This window comes from Pteropus vampyrus, unplaced genomic scaffold, assembly GCF_000151845.1.
Source record: "Pteropus vampyrus isolate Shadow unplaced genomic scaffold, Pvam_2.0 Scaffold65, whole genome shotgun sequence".
NCBI classification, from domain to species: Eukaryota; Metazoa; Chordata; class Mammalia; order Chiroptera; family Pteropodidae; genus Pteropus; species Pteropus vampyrus.
Genome location: NW_011888846.1, coordinates 3,436,968 through 3,461,406, shown reverse-complemented (window position 1 = coordinate 3,461,406; position 24,439 = coordinate 3,436,968). Strand labels below are relative to the sequence as shown.

Here is a 24,439-nt window from a genome sequence, read left to right as displayed (position 1 = left end):
ATTAGGATGCTAAGCATTGCATAGTAGGTCCAAGAGATGTTTTTTATCTATAACCCTTAGAGGAGGTACAAGTCAAGAGGTATGTAGAAGTCTTATTGGTCCTGCCGATGTCATTTCTCGTAATCGAAGATTCCTCTCCGCAGTTCTCAAGTCTGTGCCCTTTTCCCAACTATTCATTTATTATTGAAATTTGCGTTTCAGGATTTGCAACCATAAGCTTTGAATGCAGAGGACAGTTGCAGTTCTACTTTCAATTTTTAAAATGAATGTCATGGTGTTTAATTATGAGACAGGACAGTATTAAAAGGGGAATGGAGTTTGGTGGTTGGGCTTTTCCAAAAAGCAACCTGTAAAAATTACTAGAGTGTTTCTACTTGCCAGAGTGCTGCCTTCCCAACATTCCACTTCATATTTTAAAGAAATGCACGTCATGGAAGAACGGACAGTTTAAAACAGCTTAGCAGTTTGGCTAAGTGGTTATGAATACATTTCTTTCCACTCTTAAAATCCTTACTGTGTGACTTTGCCCTTCCCCATCCTCCTCACTCTGATTTATTTTAGATTTGCCTTTTCTTGTTTGGTTTAAACTGCTTCTCATTTCTGAATAGATAAATTAAAAATGGGCAATACTCCCTTATTACTTGGTTGCTAAGAAAGATTCCAAGATATTTGAAAGTGGATTCTTAACCTTTATTTTATAGGGAAGAAAATGTTGACCAGATAATTAAACATTTATGAACTAGATTAAAGGATTTCCTCTCTTTATTTTAACATAGAAAAAGATACAGTAACCCGCTATATTGAGATATAGAAGTTCTGCGATCTTTCCCTGGAAGTATGTGAAGACATGGTATACACACGTTTTGATGGAGCAAAACGCTCCATTGAAAGGAAGCCGCTAAGTGAAACCTAACAGCTGTTATCTGTGGGAATGGCTAAGTCATATTTAGTTGATTCCTCCATTGCAGTAAAATATATAATCAGAAAAGGGAATATCTAATTAGAAACACACTTCTTAGAAAGATTAAAATATTTTTAATACGTATTTACATGTGCAACTATTTAAAATATTTTCTTCTGTTTTACAGCATACTTTTCAAGGGGAGTTCTTTGGTGGTTCTTTTTCTTAGAGTTGATCATTATGCGTTCACTTTTTAAGCTGATTTTTCTGTGAAGGATGTGCTGTTCATTCATACTTTATGCTCATTTCATATATATTATTTATTCAGAAATTCTGATCTATCCCTAGCCTTTTTTCAGATCTCCAGGTTTCACATGTTAATCATTCGTGCATCGACATTTGCTTATAATTAAATACACACTTATATACACACACTTATGCACACACATATATGTATGTAAATGCCAGTCTGGGTGTTTTCTGTTTCAATTAGTTCTTTTTTTAGTTATGTCGATTTGAGTTATTCCATTTTTTTCTTCATCATTTCTCAGTTATTTTTATGACACTGTATCTCAGCCAGTTTTGGGGGCATGAATTCACTTTGGCTAAATTTATTGGCACATACTCTTGCTCAGCATAAATTTGCTTATCTTTATGTTCTTAATAAATTCATGATCAATTAATTATTACTTAATCAGCAGTCAGTTAATTTATACACCACTCTACACCAACTGTCTTGAGAGTAGGGAGTATTTTTAGCCACATATAATATGTCTGGGCTATCCAAAAGCAACTTCTAATCCTGAAGACATGAGCTGAAAAGATGAACAAAACACAGGCCTTTTAAAATAATCTGATCTATCAGCACATTGTTCTTGCTCACTCTTACTCTCACATGGGTACTGGTTTTGTTTTGAGAAGCATCATTACCATGGAGCTCAGGCAGTTTAATTGGTAACCGGTTTCTGTCCACAGAATAAAGGCTAAGGAAACACCCATAAAACCTGCAAACTTTTATATTATCTGAGCAGTTTACTTTACAGAAGAATGAAAATAATTGATACTTGAGTAGCTTGCCTAAAATATTAGTCTGGGAAAGTCACACTTAAAGCCTGAGCGGTGAATAGTTTTGAGGGAAACAAGGTTTGACTGAAAGGAGGAGAGATCGCACTTTGACCATTCAGACGACATTGTACCCATGGAGTTGGGGTGAACAGGTTGGTGTAGGTCAAATCCTACTAGTGAGAATGGTTTCTGTGGCAAAAGTTTTTTTACATAGTACTTAATGTAAGCCATTTTCATGAAAATATAGGCTATTTTCATCACATGGCCCATTGGAGATGTTTTATGAAGTTTTGGCCTAAGATGGGAGATTTGAGACTGAAGTGCCCTCCCGAGTGTTGCTCTCAGCTTTCACACAGTCTCTTATTGGGAGTATGAAAAACTATATCCATAAATTTGCCATCTTACTTGATCCTATCATTCAAGACATTTTAAAAGGATTTATTCTGTCTACTATTTTTAGAATCATTAAGTTTATAGGGATATAAATTTTATATGTTCCTGGATAGTTGTTTTTCATGTTCTATTTCATATGTCGCCTTACCAACCTGAGCGAGATCCTTTCTCTTTTTCCCTTTCTCTTCCTTTTTCCTTCCATTCATTCTTCTTTCCATTCCTTCATGACAGTCCTTTTCAAGCCTTGAACCTGGGCAAGGCCTAACAAAATTTGGAACTTATTGGCTCTTCCGTGCCTGGAGAGGTGATGATCTAAGAGAAGCCAACATAACTTCACCATAATGAGATGGATAAAAATATTCTACAGATTCATCCAAAAACTACCATTTAACAATAGTAAATTATAAAGAAGTCTGACAGGTTTTTCATTAAGTTTAATATTGTTATCCCCAGATCAGGGATTCTCAGCCTTATCAGAGTCACTGTCCACTTGTCACAGCAAATATTTTGTGATGTTCTCTTTACCCTCTCCTGAAACAAAATTCATATGTGTGTGTGTATATCTATATCTGTCTATATCTGCATATCTGTATAATGTACATTTATACATTTACATCACACACTTAAAGTAATTATAATACCTTAAGTAATATAAATGAGACATATTAAGGAAAGTAATTTAGAATAAAATAATATGTATTTCAATATGTAGATGCTCAAGCGTGACTACTTTAGAAAACATTACGAAGTAGTCAGATACTTAACCTGTATACAGAATGACCATGTGATTGTGGCATAATGGTGTGCTTCACCGGCAGTTCAAATACCACAAGTGGTATTGCCACTGGTTACATGATTTTCCAGAAAGGTAAACAACCTTAATAAAGTTCCAAACATAGCAAAATACCATCTTTATCTATTTATAGTTGGTAATTTCATTCCTAGAAATCCAGTGTATGTTAAAATTGTACAGAAATACCTTATGTTTCTGTGTAGAACAGATTTAAGTTTCAGGCTTAGGTAGTTATTTCGCCCACGCTAGTGTCTGGTAGGACATTCTCCACTACGTGGCATATCCATGCATTCTAAAATGCTTAACATGCATGTTCTTTTTCCATCCGCTTTCCCCAGGTCGGGGAGGAGAGAATTCTAAACCTCAACAGAAACCTCTGGTTACTGTAGTAACCAAAAACACCCTCATAAATGTCCAAAGTGCCTCCCAGGGGTGCACAGCCCCCATTTTGAACCACTGCCCTGGAGAAAGGTCAATGGAAAATAGTTCTGAGGGTTCAGTGTGCCTCTAGTCAGGCGTTTGCAGCCCATTCAGATAATGATGTTTATCATAGGATACATGGAACAAAGGAAATATAAAAGACCATCATCACATTGTAGTGTACATCTAAACATAGTGTTTGCCTTGGCTTAAAGTGTATAAACCTATCATTCTTCTTTAGGGCAAAAGATCCTAATCTGGGTTTGGGTACTCCCTGAAGTTACGAAACGAAACACATATTTGTTCCTTCTGGACAGATAGTCCTTAGTTTTGAGTAAATCCTTAAAAGACTCCCCTGAGGTCAGGAAGCAGTGTAATGAGGGTGGAAGGAGTCGTCCACCTGCTGTGACCCTTGGAGCTCAGTGACACCCTTGAGATTGCCGGGGGTGATGAGAGCCGCCTCACCTTTCACACTTCTTTCTTTCTTTCTTTCTTTTTTTTTTGAGGCTTTTTATTTTTATTTTTTTATGTGCTTTTTTTTTTTTAATGGCGATATTGGCTAACCAAATCCAGTAAGTTTCAGGTGTACAATTTAGCAATAAGGTATACACACACACACACACACACACACACACACACACACACTGCATTGTTTGTTTACTGCTGTAGTTAGATTTCTTTCTGTCACTACATATTTGACCCTTTTTACCTCATCTACCTCCCCTCTCCTCCCCCACCCGCTACCATCTGGTAACCACTAATCTGTTGTCCATGTCCATGAGTCTCTGTTTGTTTGTCCACACAACTTTCTTTTGGCTAAAAGAAGGAGGGATTAAAATCCATTTTTAATCCATTTTTGAAAAACTCACATCTTTTGAAACCATGGAATTAAAACTCAGAAGAAAAGCTAACATATTGTCATCCAGTCTTTATCCTGCCACATTTCAGGAGAATTTTAATTACCAGATAAAGCTTTTCAGGATATCAGTTATATCAAGCAAACTTAAAAAAAAAAAGTAAATATTTTATATTGTAATCAAGTTTAACATTTGAAAAATTTTTAAATGAGAGAATTTTCTCTTTAACCCTACTTACCTTCCCTTCTTTTATTCCTATATGTGTGACCGTAGTTTGTATCCCATGAAAATTACTTTTAAGAGATGCAGTGACATTAAGACAGATTTTACTTAGTTGATTACAGCTTCTTCCTTTTGCTTGTTACTTATTCCAAGAAGTTTCAAGAAAAATCTTTGTTCCCTAACTAATGAGTATGATATGAAAAAAGCATTAGCATATAATCTTTTTCTTATCTTGGAAAATGTCAATAATATCCTTCAACTTCTCTTTAAATACTTGATTTATTTGCCATCTAAGGTTAATGTTTACCTGGTAATACAGTTTCCACTATATTAAGTTGGAAAATTCTAAAAGCTTTCATCAATTTTTGCTGGGACAAAAGGTGTACATACTTTTCTAACATAATCTGAATGATGTCCTAACATGCTTTCATGTGAGGATATCATGGGAATAGAAGAGTTAATGAGGACTTCTCTTACTAGGTTGGTACCTACATTATGAATTTCATAGGTTAGATGAAATTAAACTGTTTCTAGACCAAATTCCCTAAATGATTAGATTGTGTTGGAGATGAGTTATAATTAGGTCAGACAAGAAGTCTTGAACAGATAAACGAGAGGCTAATTAGTTTCCTAGTTCGGCCTCTGGATTTAAGCGGTGTAAAGGGTTCATGTATGAACCCTTTGACTTTGGCATTTACTTTCCAAGGACAATTGCAGGCAGCAGCTAGTTCCTTCATGAGCTAAATTCAGCTCCTTCCTGAGCTTGTTTTAAAAAATAATCATCCATGCCAGAGTTCAGCTTCTGAGTTGCCTGTTTTCAAATCAGTAAAAATTATTGTCAAATCTTGATTGCTGTATATTGCTCACCTAGAGTTGCAAGAAGCTTTTAGGAAAGTTTTGCTGTTTTGTGTAACTTTCGACACTTCTGTGAGATAAGATAGTAAGAATAATGTAGTACAGGGCATGTTTTGTCAATAAGAAGGGTCTAGATTTTAGAGCTAATATCACTGTCTTGACTACTATCTTTGGGAGAACAAAATTTTCTTAATTGTTGTTTCAGTTTTCTCATTAATAAAATGCAAGAGAATGATCTTAGGTTCCTTTCACGTCCATGATTTTAACATGTATTTTTTTTGCCTTTTAGTTAAGTTATAAAAATGGATTATTCTCATTTAATCTCATTCATTTAAATTTGAAATTTTTTATTAACTTTTTTAAAAGAAAAGTCACGTATGAGTATGGAAAACGTAACACCTATAGGGGTGTAGGATAAAAAGGAAGTTCACTTCCTACCCTAGACCCCCCCAGTTTCTTAGGCCTCAGTCCAGGAGTTAACCACTATTGCTATTGTATCCATTCAGAAATATGTGTACCCAAGCACATATGTATGCGAAAGCATGTGTCTGTCCCCTTACCACTTAAACACATTTATTTTTTACCTTATTTTTATCACATTTTATATTTACTTTAAATATAAAATTGGCATTCTTTTGAAATAAATTATACATAAATGATAGCTATAATTATTTAATGCTAACTAAATTATTTAATGCAGTATATTTTGCTAGACTGTTATGACTCTGATTTTTATTAGAAAGTAGTTCATGCTCAGTACTTTTCTTCCATTTTAAAGATGATAAGGTATGTGATATTTCTGAACTTTCACTTTTTCAAACAACAGTAGGAATAGTGACAGCACTTTATATTTGATAATTTTTTTTTCCATTTGGTTCAGATGTTTAAAAACTTTTTTGTGTCAAAACCTTCCATTTCCGCATGGCATAGAAAGAAAGCGAGGTGATATTTTCATGGTGGAAAACAGTCATTGTCTAAAAAGCATACAAGTTCAAGAAAGCTGTCAGAGCGAGTTACATAGTTGAAGCCTTTTTGCCTCGTTTTGTCCAGACAGTCAGTCATCTAGGTCGTCACAGCCTCTCCATGTGCTGTCCTTCACCTCTCAATACACTTTCCTTTTACCTATGCTGTTTTCTCCTACTGGCATTTAGTCTAGTGTGTTATGCAGTCAGATGAACACATTTTAATGTCACTCACGAAATACTTTAACATTTTTAATTCTCTCATAAATAAAATAAATCCATGTCACTTAACATTACACAGATGCCACTACTCTCCCAGGCTTCACTGGCTGACATTTCATTAATAATCCTTCACAGTTCTTTTTCCCCTGAGTAGACTCAGCTTCAGGATCTTTCTTAATATATGCTTTAGACAGCCAGTACCAGCTTATGAGAGTTGGTAACCATGTACTATGAAACCAAATATATTAGTCATATTTTTAAAGGTCTGTTTGGGGGATTCTATCGGTGTAGGCCTTTATACAGAAAACCAATCTAAATTTTGCTCTCTCCAGTATTTCCTTTATCTGAATATTTTAGTTTTTTAAAGAAACAGTGGGTAACATCAATAGTAATTTAGAGAACAACAGTGCCATGAATATAAAGTACATGATACTGCTTGAGCATTACTCAAAATTTCCATGCTATTGGAAAAAATACAACACCTGAGTTATACCTGCGGAAGCAAAAACATTCAAGTGGTACCAATAGGCTTCAATATGATCTTTAGTTTTGATAGAACTGTATCCAGATCAGCGTTATTTGGAATAAAGTAATTATACTGTGATCTTGAATTATATCTACTGTCGATTCATATATTTTGAAGCTTAATTGTAGTAATTTGTCTATATCATTCATTCATTTATTCACTTATTCACTTATTCACCTACCATGTGCCAGAGACCATGTTATATCCTGAGGTTATAATGGTGAGCAGGAATAGACAGGTTCCCTGCTCTCATGGAGCTTGAAATTTGGTTAGTTACACGGACAGTGAATGTATAAATATAAACTGCTAAGTGCTACCAAGGAAAGGAACATGACCTTCACTAGGATATAAGGGAAGACCGCTCAGAAGAAGTGATATTTGAGCAGGAATTTAAAATGGAGGGGTCACTGGGAGAACATTCTAGTCTGAGGAAACAGCTTTGGAAGGGCCCAGTGGAATGAGGAAGGATAGTGTATCAGAAAAACTAAAGAAAGCAAACGATGCTGAGTGTGGAGGGTAAATGGAGAGTGAGGTAAGATGATTCCATAGAGGTAGGCAGGGAACAGGCCCACTGCTGTAGCACGAACAACTAATTTAAACGACCACAGGGCAGGATTAATTCTCAAGTATCCTGTAAATGCTTTTTGTAATTACTAATGGGTAATGCCGTATACTACAATTATGTTTTAGACTGGAAAAACACTTCGAGTCTTGATGTTCATTATTTCCATAAAGTTTCAAAGTATTTATAGATAAAACCTGAATCTCATGTTATTTATCTTTTGTGATTAGTTTTCAGATTTTGTGCTACCCATTGTTTATTGAGTTTTGGCTTTAGGAACGTTAGTAATCTCACGACTTGTGTCAGTGATAAGAAAAGGATTTGAGGGCTTCTTAACACCAGTGCATTATTTCATCTAATTTAGACATTAGAGTACCATAAAAATTTAACTTCAATACAAGTAATGAATCAACATTAGAGAATATATAGGATTGAGTGGGAAATGTGGATACTAACCACTTAAAACAAAGACTGAAAATAAAAAAAGAATATTTTAATTTAGTATAATTTATGTGATATTTATAATGCAATGATAATCTGAAATGAAGACCTAAAGTAAAAAAGAAAAATTGTTAAAATTATTGTTTAGTGAAAGGAGGAAAAACAGTGTCTTTCTAGACAAGTTCATAAACATTTTTTACTCTGCGACACTTTGGAGACCTCCAAGTGATCTTTGTAAATGAAGCATTGCAAGTCAGTATTAAGCATAAACTGTAGGCAGAGGATTTTGCTCAGATTTCTGAAGGCTTCAATAAAATGAATTGTGAAAGCCTCAACACAGGGCCTGGAATTTGGGGTTACAGTCCAGGATCGTTGGTCACACTCTTCTCTTCCCCTTCTTTGTTTAGGAGGTTATCACATTTATACATATGTATATTCATATATACTTATAAAAATCTGTTTTCGTATGTTTCCAATGAGAAGGAAAAATCTCTTGTTGAAAATAATAGTTTTTGAGATTGCTTGCCACACGTAATCTAAGTTGCTCTTTTTCCAGTTGAAGCCAAAATCTGGGTTCAGCTGTCAGAAGAAAAGGTGAATAGGTAGTCCGCTAAGAGTTCTTTATATGCTTGGGTATATTACTAGATTTCCTCTATCTGTGACTTCCTCTTTATGATACTTATAGATCTGGTGGCTTTATGAATCCTTCCAAGTCACTGCTCAAAAAGTCTGTACTTATATGGTATGTAGTGGCTGACAACTTGAACAGAGGAGATCATAATTAAAAGGGAACCTGGAAAATTAGAGAAGATTCAGAAAATAAAGTTCTCATTAACTGAGGGGTATTATATGGAATCCTGTGCTAATTTTTTTCGTTTATCAATCTAAAGGACCCAACAACCCTACTAAAATGAAATTCAACTGCTTTATTATACTTTTACATTATTGATTTCATGGCTCATTAGGATTTTTAAATGCTCTACTTTCATATAGCCAGACTCTGTAATACCATAACACTGTTGCTGTTTGCCACATACTAAGTGTTTCTCATGTCTCTTTTATTTTGCTAGGTGTTTTGCTTATATTTGAAATTCTTACAACATATTTTCAGGATTGGTGTTATTTTGTTTGAGAAATGTGGAAACTGAGGCTAATGATGTGTTGGTGAATGTTTAATAACTGGCTCCTCAGGCAAAAAAAATGAAGTCCTAATTCGTAGCATTTGCTGATTTCTGTAGTATAAATGTGCCCATATGACAGATTTTAAGGCACCAGCTGACTTCAGATGAAGTTATTGAAAGGGACTTGGGAGGATGGATGGGCACCACTGGCTCTCCAGTGGTAAGAGCAGGCTCTAGCACAGCAGTGACTGAGGCCACTGAAAACACGGTTACTTTCCTTCGCTAAAGCCAAATTTACACTCACAGCAGTCTGATTCTAAAGACTGTACTCTACAATTATCCTTTTCTTTTCTGTTTAAAAAAGTACTGTCTCTTTAACTTGAGGAAGACAGAAAGACCTGGAAGACAGAGAGGGAAAGAGATGGTAAAGAGAAGGGGGGATGAGGGAAGGAGGAATAAAAGAGCTTTAAGACTGAAAATTTAGAGCAACTGATTCAGACCATTTTGGAGATGGGAAAAGAAAAGCAAGTCTTACTAAAGTGATAACTCAAATTTTATCAAAATAGGCAGCAATCTGCTGTGGTTTTATCACTCTCAGGAGGACACACAGCATACAGAAATGATAATAATGGTTACCACATCTCATGTGGGATTGTGTTCAGACAGCCCCTTCCTGCAACTGATGGTATATTATCACCACTCCTATTCACACCAGTTTCAACCAATAACCACATCACTGCATACAAAAATAGTCCAACAAAGTAGCTAATGTAGATAATAAATATCAGTCTTATTCTCATGCCACAGAAAATAGCCATAGTTCTCTGGGGCTGAGAAAGAAAGCCAGATATGCTATTGTACTTTCAGCATTCATTTATAAAATTGCTTGTTATAAATAACAAGAGGGGAGAGAGGGTTTCAGAGTACATCTAGAAGGATTGTTCATTCACTTGAATTTTTTCAGAGGCTGATTATAAAACATTTATTAATCTGGATGCTCTGTCTACAGCAAAATCTTGTTATATGTGGTTTTAAAATATGTAAGGTGCCAGTTTAAAAACTTTTCCTATATGTTTATAACCAATCACATAAAAGCCATATATTTTACTGACGTGTTCTGAGTTATCTTAGTAGTATTTAGCTTCTTTCATAAAATGTATAAAACTTAGCTTAACAAATAGCATACAGCAAGAAAGACAACACATTTAATAAATATTTTCTTTTCCCACTGTCGCAAAATATTTTCTTTTCCTACTCTGGTACCAAAACCTTGATACTGGAAGAAGAGGCGAAAGAAGGTGCCATTGCTACCCTAACCATAATTTTTAATTAGTTTCGCAAATGGAAGTATCTAAAATATTTATGCAGGAAAATATTAAAACAACCATGACTAGGTACTTTATTTTAAAAAAATTTTTTTCCTCTGTGTTTAAACAGCCATAGCTGACAACCAAAGATACTAATTGAAGCTGGAGAGAAGAAACCACTGAAATTTAATTCTTCTGGCCAATTTTCATATCAGATAAGAAATAGATCTATTCCCTTCTAAATTGTTGCATTTAATGGCATAATGTTATTTATATTACCTTACCATTATAGTGTCTTTAGATCCTGTAGTGGTGTCCCCAATTCAGTTTGTGATATTAGTAATTTGTATCTTTTTTTCTTGATTAAGCTGATTAGAGGTTTTTCCATTTTAATCTTCCCAAAGAACCAGATTTTATGACTGATATATTTATGTATTTATTTTACCATAAATTTTTAATGATAGGATAGTTTTAGATTTATAGAGGAATTACTACAGAGTTCCTATACACCCACACCTATTTCCCCCCATTATTAACATCTTCCATTACTAATGTACATTTGTCACAAGTAATGAACTCATGTTGATACATTATTATTAACTGAAGTTCACACTCTATTCAGATTTCCCTAGTTTTTAACTCAGGTACATTTTCTGTTCCAGGATTCCATCCAGGATACTACATTAAATTTAGTCATCACACCTCCTTAAATGCTTCTTAGCTGTGACAGTTTCTCAGGCTTTCCTTGATTTTGATATTGATAGATCTTGATAGAGTAATATTTGGATTGTGTGTATACTGACCTGTGTATATACACATATGAATAAATCTAAATATAACCATCTGTGTCTATAAGCTGAAACATAAGTTTATACTGACATCTCCAACTCTTTTATCTATTACCAGACGGATTATTCTACCTTCCTTCCCTGGTTTATTGGTAAACTCCCACTCCAACAATGAGAAACCTGGCCCCCACAATCTGCCACCCATTAACTTAATCGTTCATTCCAATATACACTTATGAAGGTTTCAGAATTGTTAATCCAGATCCCTGTGGGAAATTGGTTTAATCAATTAAAATACAGTGCTTATGTGTAATTTCTTTTACTTTTAGTCTTATAGACTCCATTAATTTCCAAAGTTACTTAGGGTAGCAGCTTTCCCTCCCACCACCAGTAAGATTGTTTCACACATTCATATTAGAGGTAGGTTGTTTATCACATTCTGCTTCAATCCTGGAATCCCCTGGCTTCCCAGATGCTTAATCTGTTAATATGCACTCTTTTGTGTTGTAAAGTTCTATGGGTTTTGACAAACATATAATGTCATATATCCACCATTACAGTATTACACAGAAGAGTTCTACTGCCTTAAAAAAATTCCCTATGCTTTGCCTATTCAACACTCCTGCCCTGTGAATCCCATGGCAACTACTGGTCTATTTACCATTTCTATAGTTTTTGCCTTTTTCCAGAATATCATAAAATTGAAATCATAGATTACATAGGATTCTCAAACTGGTTTCATTTATTTAATAATATGCATTTAAGATTCATCCATGTCTTTGTGGCTTGATAGCTCATTCTTTTGTTGAATAGCCTATTGAGTAGCTGCTACCTATTGAAGGACATTTTGATTGTTTCTTGTTTTTTGGTGATTATAAATAAAGCTGCTGTAAATATCCACGTGCAGGTTTTTGTGTGGACATAAGTTTTAAAATAGCTGTGCAAATACTTGGGAGCATGGCTATGTAAGACTATGTTTAGCTTTGTAAGAAATTGCCAAAGTGCATTTCACAGCATTTGTACCATTTTTCATTATTACCAGCAATGAATGAGAATTCTTGCTGCTCTGCATCTTCACCAGCAATTGCTTTTGCCACTTCTTTTGAATTTTAACTATTTTAATAGGTATATGGTGGTGTCTTGTTGTTTTAATTTAAATTTTCCCAATGACAGATGATGTCGATCATCTTTTCATATGTATATTTGTTATCTGTATATTTGCCAAGGTGTTCAGATCTTTTGCCCATATTTTAATTGGGTGGTTTTTTCTTACCATTTTCTTACCTTTGGATTTGAGGGTTTTTGTATATTTTGAGTACAAATCCTTTGTCAGATATGTGTCTTACAAATATTTCCCCAAATTCATGACTTTATTTTTCTTAGTGTCTTTTGAAGAACAGACATTTTTAATATTAATAAAGTTCTGTTTACCAATTTTTTTTCTTTCATAGATCGTGTGCTTTTGTTGTACCTAAAAACTCAACATTAAAGTTTAGGTCACGTAAGATTTTTTCCTCTTTTCTTCTAGAAGTTTCATAATTTTGCATTTTACATTTAGGTCTATGCTCTATTTTTAGTTAATTTTTGTGAAAGATATTTGATCTGTGCCTAGGTTCATGGTTTTACATATTCACAATCCGATGTTCTAGAATCATTTACTGATAGATATTCTTTCTCCATTGAATTGCCTTTTTGCTTTTGTCAAAAATCAGTTAACTCTGTGAGTCTGTTTCCAGGCTCTCAGTTCTGTTCCACTGAACTATTTGTTCTTTTGCCTATATCACAGTGTTTCAATTTCTGTAGCTTTACAGTAAGTGTTAAGATCTGGCAGTGTGATCCTCCATCTTTGTTCCTTTTCAGTATCATGTTGGCTATTCTTAGTCTTTTTCTATTTCAGAAAAACTTTAGAAACAGTTTGTTCTTTTCCACAAAATAACTTGCTAGGAATTTGATTGGGATTATTTTGAATATGTAGATCAAGTTTTGAGAATTGATATTTTTCTAATAATGAATCTTCCAGTCCATGAAAATGGAGTGTCCTTTCATTTATTTAGATCTTCTTTGATTTCTTTCATCATTGTTTGGTAGTTTTCGCATACAGATTCTATACAAATTTTGTTAGATTTATGCCTAAGTGTGTATTTTTTGAGGGGATGAGAAGGGGAGATGCTATTGTAAATAGTATTAAATTTTTTTTTTCTATTTCAATTGTTCCATGTTGATATATAGGGAAGAAATTTATTAACTTTATGTCCTGTGACCTTGCTATACCTGCTTATTGGTTCCAGATGTTTTTGTGGATTCTTTGTTTTTCTCCATAGACAGTCATCTGCAAATAAAGGTAGTTTGATTTCTTCCTTTCCAACTAGATAGCTTTTATTTCTTTTCTTGTCTTAATGCACTAGTTAGTACTTTTAGTTGAATGGTAGTGGTGAGAAAGCCTTGCCTTTTTTCTCATCTTAGGGAGAAACTGTCCAGTCTCTCACTGTTAAATATGATGTCAGCTATATTTTTTTTGTAGATGTTCTTATGAAGTTGAGGAAGTTTGGTGAGGGTTTTCTTTTTTTAAATTCATGAGTGAGTGTTGGTTTTTTTAAATCTTCGTGTTTTTTTTTTTTGTCTTCAGATGATGTTATATCATTTTCTTCTTTATCTCGTTTATATATTAGGTTACATTCATTGATTTTCAAATGTTAAACTAGGCTTGCATGCCTGCAGTTCTACTTTGTTGTGGTGTGTAATTCTTTTCATACATTGTTGGATTTGATTTATCGATATATTGTTGAGCATTTTTATGTCTGTGATTATTAGAGATTGTTCTGTAGTTTTCCTTTCTTGTAATGTCTATCTGATTTTGGTATTAGGGTAATGTTGGTTTCATAGAATGAGCTAGAAGGTAGTTTCTCTGCAGTAATTTTTTATTGTATTTCGGACATTGTGACTTTTATATTGTTGAAGTTGTGCTTTTTGTTGTCTTCCTTTAATTACGACTGAGTTTATGTTTCTTTAGAATCAACTTGTTAGTTTTGAGGCTTGATGTAAAGCCTGTTGGATGGATTTCTTGGGTTAATTTCATCCTGGTGCCAGCTAACTTTTGGGAGATATAGGCATGTCCTTTATCTACTAAACAAGATTTCCTCTTTTTTGACTTGCGGAATTTCAAAATGTCTTCCAGTCCTGAGTGAGTGGTGAGGATTTTCCCCTATTTTTTTTTTTTTTTTTTTTGCCAGCAGTCATGAAATTTAATTCTACACACAGACAGTTTAATTATGCAACTGTTTACAGCCATGCCACCCTGAACAAGCCCGATCTCGTCTGATCTCGGAAGTTAAGCAGGGTCAGGCCTGGTTAATACTTGGATGGGAGACCACGTAGGAAGACCAGGCATAAAAAATAAAAAAGTAATAAATAAAATAAAATAAATTATGTAACGAATAACTCAAACGGATCCTTGTGCAGATTTTTGGATCTCATTCTCTATGTAATTTCCTTTTCTCTGGTACTTTACCCTGCAAATTCCATCATCTCAATCTTCCTGAACTCCCTCTTCTGTCTTCTCAGATTCAGTGAGACTATTGTGCTCTGCCTGTGTTCCCTCTCCCTGTGCCAGAATTCAGAAATGCCTCCAGATTAAACTCCAGGATTATCATAAGGTTTATCTGATATGTTTTTCTTCTCCTAGGGGTCATAGTCCTGTGCTTCCTGTTTTCTAATATCTGAAAAAAACTTGTTTTATATACTTTGTCTGGTTTTCTAGTTGTTTATAGCAGAAAGGCAAGTTCAGTATCAGTTGATGGTCATAGGAGGAAATGGATGACTGTAGTTTCATTTTTAGCACAATATTAATTATGTCACCACAAAGTCTACCACTAAAGTCATTTTACTTCATAGATTCTTTAAAGTATTTCCTATCAAAAAACCATGTTTAAATGAAACCTAAAAATAGTAAAGTTCTTAAACTTACATTCTGATTCTATGTGTAATTCAATAAACATCTACGGAATATTATAATTTAGAAGGTAAATTACACTCAGTATTTACAGGTATCTGTATATTAGCCTAAGCATGTACTAAATAGCATTGTTTTAGAGTGAAGAACTACAGGACTCACTAAAACTACCTAATTTCTCAATTTTATACCCCCCTAAAAAGTTATTGGGAATTGAGTGCTGTTCCTCAGATGTTTCTTCTGTTTTGATTCAGTGATTTATCTGGCACCAATTGTTAAAAAAAGAAACCCATATGGTAGTTAGAAGCATCCAAGATAAAGACAAATAACCATAGCAGTTATTGTCATCCACTTTAAATGTTGATTTATAGTACCTTTGCAAAATCTGGAGCAGTTACACAGACCTCAACTACATTTATCAACCATGAGTTACTATAAATGAATGATTCATAATATTCTCCAGAACCACTATTATATGGCTACATCATTATGACATAAATAAGGGACTTTCAGCAATAGCCATAATTATAGTTCTTACATTCACTGGTATGTATGTATAATCCCAAATATTTTGAATAAAAATTGATTGTCGTATGAGACTGTAATAACTAAGTCTTAGTCCAGTAGTAGAGTTACTTTGAAAATGTGGTTATGGGACTTTGTAGGAACTGGTAGGAATACTGACATCTGTCTGTCATTTTTTGAACTAATGATATGTACTAGTACTACATATAGGAGAAGGAAAGACCATATTGTCAGCTAGAGAATTTATCCCATCTCAAGTTCATACTTAGTATGAATTTAATTAAGAATTTAATTGATACATTTTTCTTGGCAGCTTTAGAATTCTTTCACTTTTCAATAAAGGTCATAATATCTCTGTTGCACTGTATGTTATAGTTATATTCAGTTTATAAATGGCACAAATATGTCATAAACCAGTGGTCTCAAAGTCTCACTATAGATCAGTAACTGAGCCAGTAAATTAAACAATTCTGTCTGTGAATATAGTCTATAACAGTTGTCTCAGAAGTGTGGTGTGTACACCCCTGGGGGTATACAAGATACTAGGGTTCAAGTTAAAAAAGCATTAACACTTCTATTGATATATTTTTAGCTCATTCTGTTTAAATTTATGTTTATGTTTTTCAGTGTACATAACATAATGTTTCTTCTAGATATGTTGAGGACAGCTGTTATAAATGATACATCTATACTGAATTGAATTTGATTTAATATTTTCTTTAATAAAACCAATAATTCAGAGATGGATAGATGAATATATAGATAGATAATATTGACCTAGCTTAAGCAGCCTATCAGTAAATGGACAAATTTAGCTTCCATAGGTAGAAATGAATCTACAGGATATGAAAATGGTAAGGAATTTGGAGGTATATAGTCTTCTGTCTTGAATATATAATGAAGTAGGCAAACGAATGTATAATTTTAAGCGCTTTCCCCTCTAAGGCTGCTCAACTATTTTCTTTGTATTCTATCCCCAAGAGACTGGTTTAGGAGTGACAAGAAGTACAGAAGTCTGAAGTCCTAGGATGCTGGCATTGCCCTTGGGGAAAGTTCAGATCTTGCATCACTTCTTGGGTATGCACACATTTCCAGTTCCCACAGAGAAGCCGATCCCTGGCAGAAGGCAGATAGAAACAGCCAGACTGAGTCACAACTTGAGAATCAGAGAAATTATTTTTTAAAGGAATAAAGGCCCTTAGTGGAGTCAGATTTCTATAGCTAAACAGGAAGCAATGAAAAAAAATATATTTAAATCTGTATTATATTCGAGGGCACTCATCCCAACAATTTCATTTTATTCTGCCGTGACATAAATCTGTGTGGTTGGTTGCATGTGGCGGCTACCTTTATTGTTTCTCTTTCACAAACATTGACTGATACTCTTCTGTTTATCTTAATCCTACCTGCCAGCTGTATAATGCTCTTTAATATAGTTCATCGGATAAGCACAGGTCACGTATTAAGCGAATGTTAAGAACCACAATAAATGCCACAAACTCTCTTTTCTGACCTTTTTTTTTCCTGATTAGGACCTTATTTGTTGGAAAAGTCTTACAACAGCAAAATAAACAACTTTCGCTTGTAATTTTATGAGTCCTCTATATTTAAAAGAATCAGAATCAAATAATCAGCACTGCACTGGAAAACCGAAGACACTTCATAAAACTTAATTCTGTTTGGAAATTCCTTACCCTTTAACATTTTTTTCTTGTCTCTGGATCTACCTCTACCTCTACCTCTGTCTCCATCACTATCATGTCAGCAGCTAACACAGGTACTTGTTACATAACTTCTCTGCTTCTATTTAAATGTCCTCTTTGAGAGGGACCTACTCTTTGCTTCTTTGGGAGTAACAGCTTACATTGCCTCATACGTACATGAGACATAAACACATTTAACTGAAAGCATTTGACGCAAAGGATGATTTTAAAGTTTAAATGTAGATATTTTTGGTTTAACATGCCTACCGGGTATTTTTCCGCAGCTCTATCTGCCGTGTCCAAATGATGAAAAATAAAAACAAAAATAAAAATAGTTGCGGAGGACACTGTAAGAGGTGGTACTTCTGATACTGTGGTTTGATTTAAGAATTTTCAAGGATAATTTTGACTCTACCAATTTTAGCTTTAATTATCTACTTTAAAACCTGACTTGCTCCTGCTCCCATTTCACACCCCGCAGATACACAGACACGATGCAGTTCCACCGTGGTCCATTTTTCGTTTGAGTGAGATAAGGCTAAGAGATATTAAGTGACTTGCTTAGGGACAGTTAACTAGACAGTTGTAGGTGGGGCCAGCTAGACTTCCTTTTTTTTTTTTTTTTTTTTTTAATTTTAATGCTCATATCCTAGCCTACAATCCAGGCCACTTCTCATTTGCCAGCAGTCAATATACTACTTTCCCTATAGTAAAGGTCATTAAATATTTACTATTTAATTAACTATATTTGAACAGCTAATTGTAAGTGATGTTTTCAATAATATGCAATATGGATTATTACAGGGGTTCAAAGTTACTAGGCTTGAGTTTGAATTATTGCTCTGCCTCTTGCTTAGTGTTGCTGTACCACTTAAAACTGGTGCTTCAGTGTTTATTGTGTCGCTTTTGGGAGTGAGCCTCGTTTTCTTCATCTATAAAATGAGAATAATACCTACCTCAGAGAGTGCTATGAGAATTAAAAAATAAATAAAACTGTAGAACATGATAGGCTTTCAATTTAAGAAATAAAGTTGAATCTTTAATGCTCAAAAGTTTTTTCTCATGTTGTGGTTCTCATTCTTATTGATTTTTAAAAAAATAAGTGAATAGTTGGCAAAGGTATCATAAATGCCTAAAAATCTATTGCTTTGCAAATTTGGGGGTCATTTATACTCACTAAAAACATGTTTAAAAAAAATAACTGTAGCACTGTAAAGAAAGGGAAAAGTCGAGCCACAAAGTAAGAGATCTTTGCAACGTATAAAACAAGAACTAAAATAAGAACTCTCTCATCCCGTTGTTTTCTGGCAAGCAGACTGGTTTCCATTTTGTCCTCACTATATTTCATATGTACTTATATATGTGGACTCACCAACCCGTCTTAGCAAACTGTGAGGCCACTGGGCCAATATAGAATGCATTGTTACTTATGTCCAATCCTTAGCACAACTCCGAGAATACAATAAATGCTTTCAAAATGTCTGTTGAAGTAGTCGAAGGAATGGTTTTACCTCAGCAGTATTTTGAACTCTTTCTCACTTAATATTCATAATGAATTGTAAAGTGAGGAAGTACTGTGCTATATAGTTTCTGAAATCCTTTCTTCTAGATTTCTAGGATTCTAGTACATGTTGAGATGGTCTATACTTTGTAAAAGAATGTCTAAAATGGAGTGACCTGTAAAATTGTGGAAATCACCAAAAACTAGCAGAGGAAATGTTCAACTGGTTCAGTTCATCACAAGGTAGTAGTAGGCATTCAATAAGTATATTTGTTGAATGAATGGATGACAAAAGAATTCACCCAACAAATAATATAGTTAACCATAACAAGCATAAATAACAACAGATGTGAAAACAGCATTTTCAAATTGCTGTCTTTATGGTTCTTCTATGTGAGCTCTATGACCTACTAAATGCTCATGCCACCTAGCACATATAGCAGGGGAGCTGAAGAACTGCATGCTGGTGATGGTTGTCTGAGGGAAAGGATGGTTGAAAGAAATGAAGAAATTTAAGGTTATTACTCACATGCCTGAGATTTGGCCTGGGAAGTGAGCACATTAAGATTGAAGAATGGGTAGAAAGCCCCTGGTCCTTCATTGAACTTGGCCACTACATGCAAATGTCACCTCCTGGGAACCTGATAATAAACCTCTCATAGTGTGAAGAAACATTTTACAGTGTTGATGATAACTGAAAAATGATCTACTTAGAAAGGATAAGTTTTCTCTATTGAGTTTTCTTGAAGTCCAGCACAGCTGGGTACTATGTGGTGGGGTAAGATGCTGTTTATTTGCTGTCAGATGGGTGAAGGAACATACCTCCTGCTGCCTTTTCGGTGGGGTGGGATGGGGGTAGGGAAGAGCATGATGGACCAGGTGAGACGATGACATAAAAGAGAATTGATCATGTGGACTTGCAAGATTGGCCGCTGCTGGTGGGCTGTTTGCCTGCCCTGTGGGGTTCAGTAGAAACGTGGCATTTACCAGTGGTCCACATGGCTACCATTAACAGGACATGGCCCATCACATTTGCAGGTAGATACAGTTTGAGAAATATAGTTTGAGTTTTTTTCCCAGTAGGACATATACCATATAAGAACAAGAATAAAAAAAAGCAGGGAAACTGTTAATTTTTAGATGACAGAAAAAAATGTCGACAACACTATAATTGTAGTTTAAATTGAGATTTAAATGTAGGAATTACGTTGACATCTATATCGACAAATAATCTTAGAATATTGCCACCAGCTGTGAACTATACCACTTAAGAGTGATGTGGTAAATTTTTGGTTGTAATTCCTGGGAGCATTATCATAATAATACATAATAATATGTAAAAGAAAGGCTTGAAGAATAATCTCATAAAAGACATCAAATATGTGAGGACTTTCATGAAATGTATGGGATTTTGAAAAATCCCTTGTGAGAACCAATTGAGAAAATGAGATCAAAGTTAGAAAGTGATCATCTAGCCTGGGCTCCTCATTTTTGGTGGAATTGTCATTGTTTTGATCCAGAGTATCAGTTCCTTTGTTCTTATTCCAGAAGGTGGCTGATTCACTGAGAATACAGGAAGAATCTGATGCAGAGGAGCTTGGGCTCCTTCCCATCACCCAGACTATAACTCACTGGAATTTACTGAGTGTATGACTGTCATCACAAATTCCTTATTTGCCTGATGATGTGGCTATACTTTCAAACACGAGTGCAAAAATATGAGGGAATTTTTTTACTTTTAGTTGATTCATGTCAGTACTATTTGTTAACGGCCCTTTGAGATTTAGGGATTTCAGCCCCATGAATAGAGATAATCGGTAATCCTGTATTTCCAGGGGCCAAACACTTCAGAAGGTCTTTCAGCTCCTGCCAGAACAGCGCAGCTTAGGCTCTCAGTGCTAGGACTGGCCTGGCTCGGTGTTACCTTTTCTTCCTGGAACTAGATGTCTCTTACCCATCTGCCTTATCTTTATCATTCTCCTTGAGTCATGCTGACTGCGGTATGTCTTCTACCTGACCATTTAAATATCATAATTTTGAAGTACTTGAGTCTTATTGTTATAATAAGGATTATATTTAGACATAATCAGTTTGGATTTAATTTATTTTTCTGATATCCTAGGTGGAAGCTTAGATTATTGATTATAGATCTTTCTTCTTTACTAATACATGCATTCAGTGTTCCTCTAAGCACTTCTTTTGTTGCATCCCACAGATTTTGATAAGTTTTACTTTCACTTATATTTAGTTCACATTTTAAAAATATTTTTCTTGAGATTTCTTCTTTGCTTACTGCGTTTTTTAGAATTGTGTTGTTTAATCTCCACATATTTGGGGATTTTCCAGCTATCTTCTCGTTATTGATTTCTAGTTTAATTCCACTGGGGTCTGAGAGCACACATCGTACGATTTCTAGGCTTTTAATTTAAAGTGTGTTTTATAGCCCAGAATGTGATCTATCTTGGTAAACGTTACATGCGAGTTTGAGAAGAATGTGTATTCTGCTGGTGTTGGATGAAGTAATCTATAGATGTGAATTGTGTCAGGTTGAGTTCAGCTGTCATTACTGATTTTCTGCCTGTTAAATCTGTCCATTTCTGATAAAGTGCCATTGAAATCTCCAGTTTATAATAGTGGATTCATTTATTTCTCCTTGCAGCTCTCTCAGTTTTTACCTCATGTAGTTTGATGCTCTGCTATTAGGAGCATACTCGTTAAGGATTCTTGTATTTTCTTGGGAAACTGACTCCTTTATCATTATGTAAAGCCCTTCTCTATTCCAGATAATGTTCCTTGCTCTGAATTCTGCTCTGCTGAAATTAATATAGTTACTTTGGCTTTCTTTGATTAGTATGTTATGTGTTTTAGCATGGTATGTCTTTTTCCATGCCTTTTAATATATTTGTGTCTTTACATATATATATATATAATTTTATTTTTCAATTTCAATTGGCAGTATTATATTAGTTTCAGGTATACAACAAAGTGACTAAACATTTACATAACTGAAAGTGATCACCCCAATGAATCTAGTACCCAACTGACACCATGCATAGTTATTACAATATTATTGGCTATATTCCTTATGCTATACTTTACATTTTCATGACGATTTTATAACTATTTTGTAATTCGCACTTCTTAATCCCTCCCCCTTTTTTACCTACCCCACACCTCTCTCTCATCTGGCAACCACAAAGTGTTCTCTTTATCTATGAGTTCGTTTGTTTTGCTTGTTTATTTTGTTCTTTAGATTCTGCATGTAAGTGAAATCATACGGCATTTGCTTTCTTCTCTACCTTCTAGGTCCATCCATGTTGTTGCAAATGGCAAGATCTCATTCTTTTTTTTTTTTTTTATAGCTGAGTAATATTCTATTGTATATATGTACCGCCTCTTCTTTATACATTCATCCATTGATGGACACCCAGGCTGCCTTCATATTTTGGCCATTGTAAATAATGCTGCAATTAACACATAGATGCACATGTCCCTTTGAAGTAGTGTTTTAGCTTTCTTCAGATAAATACCTAGAAGTGGGATTACTGGGTCCTTCTTTGTTTTAATGTCTGTTTCGTCTGGTATAAATAGTGCTACCCCAGCATTTTTTTCATTACCGTTTTCATAAAATATCTTTTTCCATCTCTTTACTTTCAGTCTGTATATGTCTTTAGATCTAAAGTGAGTGTCTTGTAGGCAGCATATGTAAGGGTCTCGTATTCTTATCCATTCGGATACCCTTCGTTTTTTGATTGAAGCATTTAATCCATTTACATTTAAAGTAATCATTGCTAGATATGTAATGATCGCCATTTTATTATTCATATTTTTTTCTCCTTATTCTCCTCCTCCTCCTCCCCTCCTTCCCCTCTCTCTTTCCCCTTCTCCTCCTCCCCCTCCTCCTCCTCCTTGTCCCTCTAACATTTCTTGTAGTACTGGTTTGGTGTTGATGAATTCCTTTAGCTTTTTCTTTTCTGGGAAAGCTCTTTATCTGTTCTTTGATTCTTAGCGATAGCTTTGCTGGGTAGAGAAATATTGGTTGTAGGTCCTTTCTTTTCATCACTTTGATTATTTCATGCCAGTCCCTTCTGGCCTGCGAAGTTTCTGTTGAGAAATCAGCTGACAGTCTTATGAGAGCTTCCTTGTAGGTAACTAATTGCTTTTCTCTTGCTGCTTTTAAGATTCTCTCTTTGTCTTTAACCTTTGGAATTTTAATTATGCTGTATCTTGACGTAGGCCTCTTTGGGTTCAGCTCATGTGGGGCTCTGCACTTCCTGGGCTTATATGTCTATTTCCTTTACCAGGTTAGGGAAGTTTTTCATCATTATTTCTTCAAATGGGTTTTCAATTCCTCGCTTTCTCTCTTCTTCTGGTACCCCTATGATGTGAAGTTGGTATGTTTGATGTTGTCCCAGAGGCCCCTTAAGCTATCTTCAATTTTTTGGATTCTTTTTCTAGTTGCTGTTCTGATTTGGTATTTTCTGCTACTTTATTTTCTAAATCGCTGATTTGAGTCTCTGCTTCATCTAATTAATCTACTTTTGATTCCCTCTAATGTATTCTTCATTTCAGTTACGGTATTCTTCATTTCTGACTTGTTCTTCTTTGTTTTCTATCTTTATTTTATGTTTTCTATCAGTGCTGCAGTGTCTCCTAGCCTTAGTAGAGTGTCATATGGGGCCCAGTAGAACAGTCTCCCCAGTCACCTGAGCTGTGTGCTTCAGGTATGACCCCTGTATGGACTGTGTGTGCCCTTCTGTTGTAGTTGCGCCTTGGTTGCTGTTTGCACATTAGTGGGAGGGATTGATCCAGGGGCTGATTTGTTGTGAGGACTGGCAGTTGTCTACAGTGGAGGAGCTGTTGTGCAGGGGCTGACCCTACAGAACAGAATTCATGTTAGCAGAACCCTCATGCCTGCTCAGTTTGCCCTCTGGATGTGTCATCTTCAGATGCGACCCCTGGTAGTGCGCTGGCTCCATTTGAAGCTGATCACCGGGCGTGCAGGCCAGAGTCTCCTGGGAGAGGCCCTGCCATAGGCCAACTTCAGCCTCAGCCTGTGCCCTGCCCGCTGCCACCTGGCATGAGCCACCAAACAATCCGCAGATGGCCACTACCCACACTAGGCTGGATGTGCCTCGAGAGGCAAAGCCATGAACCCAGGCCAGCTGCCACTCGTGCTGGGCTTGGGGCTGCTAGCAGGAAGTATGGGGTACACCGAGGCAAGATGCTGCTTATTCTTTGAGAGATTTTAGGAAAGTCCAAAGCCTGAGCCAAGGCAGGCCATTTGTATAGAAAAACTACTGTAAGCAACTTGGGTGGGTCCACA

General features: G+C 35.2%; 1 protein-coding gene and 1 pseudogene across 1 annotated transcript in view; both read left to right on the top strand.

Moving 5' to 3' along the window:
• Window positions 1–24,439, top strand: part of RASAL2 (RAS protein activator like 2) — a 252,763-nt gene that overhangs the window by 40,242 nt on the left and 188,082 nt on the right. The gene's annotated exons all lie outside the window — the stretch shown is intronic.
• Window positions 14,713–14,831, top strand: LOC111740573 (annotated as a pseudogene).